The sequence below is a fragment of the Pteropus vampyrus genome, unplaced genomic scaffold (assembly GCF_000151845.1).
Source record: "Pteropus vampyrus isolate Shadow unplaced genomic scaffold, Pvam_2.0 Scaffold269, whole genome shotgun sequence".
Classification (NCBI taxonomy): domain Eukaryota; kingdom Metazoa; phylum Chordata; class Mammalia; order Chiroptera; family Pteropodidae; genus Pteropus; species Pteropus vampyrus.
Genome location: NW_011889050.1, coordinates 526,321 through 529,870, shown reverse-complemented (window position 1 = coordinate 529,870; position 3,550 = coordinate 526,321). Strand labels below are relative to the sequence as shown.

General features: G+C 35.5%; 1 pseudogene; it reads left to right on the top strand.

Moving 5' to 3' along the window:
• The first annotated feature begins 42 nt into the window (after positions 1-42).
• On the top strand, positions 43-1,225 carry LOC105302305 (annotated as a pseudogene).
• The last annotated feature ends 2,325 nt before the right edge of the window (positions 1,226-3,550 follow it).

Sequence of the window (3,550 nt, the reverse complement as noted above, 5' to 3'; positions counted from 1 at the left end):
GGGAGAGTTGCTGCCAAGTGGCCCCTCAGTGTTTGGCTTGTCATGTCTAGTTACCAATACGTGAGCCAAGAGCAGCTGGCTGGCTTTGATCAGTAAAGTACAGTGCTGTGGATACTAATCTACTTTCTCTATGTATCATGCATCCATTTTGAACACTATAGTAAAGGTGTTTCCTACTTGGCCGGCTCCAAACCTGATAACCTTATCTGGCTTTCTGTTCATTGTATTAAATTTCTACTTACGGCATGCTTTGATCCTGACATTTATGCTTCAGCACCAGGTCACAAGCATGTACCTGATTGGGTTTGTACTGTAGTGGGCATCTTCAGCTTCATAGATTACAATCTAGATGGTATGGAAGGAGAGCATGCCTATCGAACCAATTCCAACACTCCCTGAGGGGAGCTATTGGACCACAGCCTGAAGAGTTGGTCATGTGTTTACTTTGTTGTAACTATGTATTTCCTCTTTGGATGAGGATTGTCTGTGTCGGTGTTTTGTTCTTTATCTCCTGCCATGGATAGTTTTGTTTTCTTTCTTTCTGTACCACTGGGGAACGTATCACAGGGATTCTTTTCTTGCCATGGGGGTACGACATTAGCCAGGTGATTATTGTTTTGTCTATATAATGACTGCGATTGTGGTAGTCAAGACCTGGTATGAACAGTTCTTGTTTAATTTCTTACATAGAGACCTATTCGCTACAATGATTATTGGTTGTGCATTATCTGTGACTCTTCCAATGAGTTTATTAAGTCTCTCAGAAGTTTTAAGAATAACACCTTCAAATACAATTCAGTCTATGAAGCTATGGTTCCCTTCATTTCTCCACGTCTGCCATTCATTTTGTCTATAGTATGGATCCTCTGGTCACCTTCAGATATTTTAGAGATATGTCCTTGAGTAGTATCTTACTTTCTGGTTGGCAAACAGCCTTTGCCAACATCACATGTCAGCTGATCTGTCAAATGAGCAGAACCCAGCGCCCAGCTTTGAATTGGTTGCTGGTTCCTCTCTTCTTGGTTGTTGTGGTAGCAAACTTAGGAGTAGCCTCTTACATTGAGAGCATTCTCCTGTGTACATTCTCCTGCTTTCAGTCTGGCCCACACGTGCTGTGGAGCACAAATGATAAAGCAGCTGAACAGATTTTCAGATTTACCCCTTCTCATTGAGAAAACCAAACTCAGATTGACTAGGAATGGAAGAAAAGAATATTGGCCTGTAATCTACAGAAATAAGTACTATAAACAAGATGCTTATAAATATTTTATCCATCCAATAGTTTAACCTTGAACTAAACTGACCTGTTTAACAGACATAGGAACTCTGTGTGTGTGGTACTAGACAGCAGGAATGATACATATGATCTAAACTTATGGAATTTGGGGACTACTAACTCCCAGATTATTTTATTTTTTTAATAAAACTGTGTGACATTCTGGTTAAGCATAATGTACATTAGATCAGTAAAGTGTTCCTGGTGATTTTAGCTTCATGGGTCCATAATGTTTTGATTCATACAGAATTAAAGATGCTTTGTTTTTATTTTTAAAACCCCCAAATTGGTTTAGGAACACAGATAACATTCAGAAAACCACAATAAGTTTTAATATTTAATATTTAGTAGTAGGTCTTTAGCCGTGGAAGCTACCAATAGCCCAAACCTAATATAGGGAAAAGATAAGAGCAAGTTGGCAAGAGATGCCAAATGATTACAGAACAATATATAGTTGCCAGTTACTGGTTTCTTCTTCCCATGGAAGTGCCTATGTCCTCATGTGCTAAGAGAGCTAACCTATATCTTTAGATTCTCTTAGTATTCTGTCTCTCTTTGATATGGAACAGATCTTGGTAAATGCTTTTTAATTTCCTTTTAAAGAAAAACATTTTATTGACACTTGGTAGAGAATGGATTGTAATTGTAGCTCGCCCATTTGCTTAGCTAATTGTTTAAATGTGGCATTTTCCCCCCTCTTTAGCTGCAAGTTGCTGGGATTTGGTGCCTGTAAACTATGATTATATGAATGCATGTGACAGTCCCAGTCTTATAATAACTACTTGTGAGGAATGCAGGTAAACCTCTTTATTAGAGAAATTCACTTTGGAGTTAGGAATCTCATGAACCTCCCTATATAATTACTACTCTGAACCTCGCTACAAAATTAGTTTTCTGATTCAATTGGTTCTTCCTTTTTTCCTTCCGCTCCCTCTCTTTCTATCACCTTTTGTTGAGGGGAAAGTACTGTGTTTTTTATTCCACACAGGACAGAGAAGTAGAGAGAAATTCTCTCTTTCCTACCTTGCTCACTTCCTCACTTGAGGAATATTTTTGACATATATGCCGTACTGAGTACATACTCCCTGTAATGTGACTCGGAGTGATTTCTGAGATTTACTAACAAACATAAAAATCACTTGGACTTTAATGTGGTTGTTTTATAGATCACAACTTTTCATGAATGTGGATATTTTCTTCTATTTCTTTTTTATGTTGTCCCCATTTAGTTTGGTAGTGGTGGTGAAATTTACTTGCTGTTTTTAAAACAATTTTTATTGAATAAAGTTTGTGTTCAAGTAAAGAGTATATCTTAAACCCTTTTTGGGATGAATTGCACTTGGATAAAATAGGCACCACTGTATTGATATGTAGTTAAATTCATAACCATATTTATGAATGTGACTATTATAAAATTTAATTATAGTCTATTCCTTTGTTGAGTTCTAATCATTGTCATCCAGGTTATTATAAATTGTCAAGGAGCTACTTCATGGCTCTGTACTTATTTTTAAAAATTGTTTGTAAAGGTATATTCGATGACTTTCTCTGAGACAAAAAAGAACAATGAAAATAGGTGAGAAATTGATGCAGAAAATTTTGTGGGTAGTGATTCCGTGTTTGTTAATAAATTTCCATCATGGAGGTCATAGAATCAACCAATTAAGTGAAGAGTACCAATTAAGTTATTTTTGTTTATAATGCCATCTGTAATATTGAACTGGATATTGAACTGGATAGAGTGTTGATTTGGGCTGGGAACAAAGTTTTGTTTTAAGGTTTCTAAGTTAATAATTTTACTGTTTCTTTGTCCTTGCACGCAGGAATGAAATTAATCTGTATTATATAAGAAAATAACCAATTACCCTTTTGGAAAAAATATAAAGATAAGTATTCATCACTCAAAATAACCCTAAAACTCAAGCCTATAATTTCACCTGGTATTTATCAGAGGCAAAAACAATCTGTTCCAATGTCGACTATGTTTGACTTATTAAAGTTTATATGTCTGTATATTCTACTTTGTGATATTTAAAGGGTTTCAAAGATGATTTTTAAAATCTACCCTTTACCCCTTCTTCTGCCCCCAAATATGTACCACTTTTATTGGTTTCTTGTAAAGTCTTCCAGAGCTTCTTTATGCAAATTCAGCTAATGCTAATATTTATTATTTTCCCACTTTTAAAAAACATACTATGCTCTATTCTGCATCTTTCTTTCTTTCTTTCTTTCTTTCTTTCTTTCTTTCTTTCTTTCTTTCTTTCTTTCTTTCTT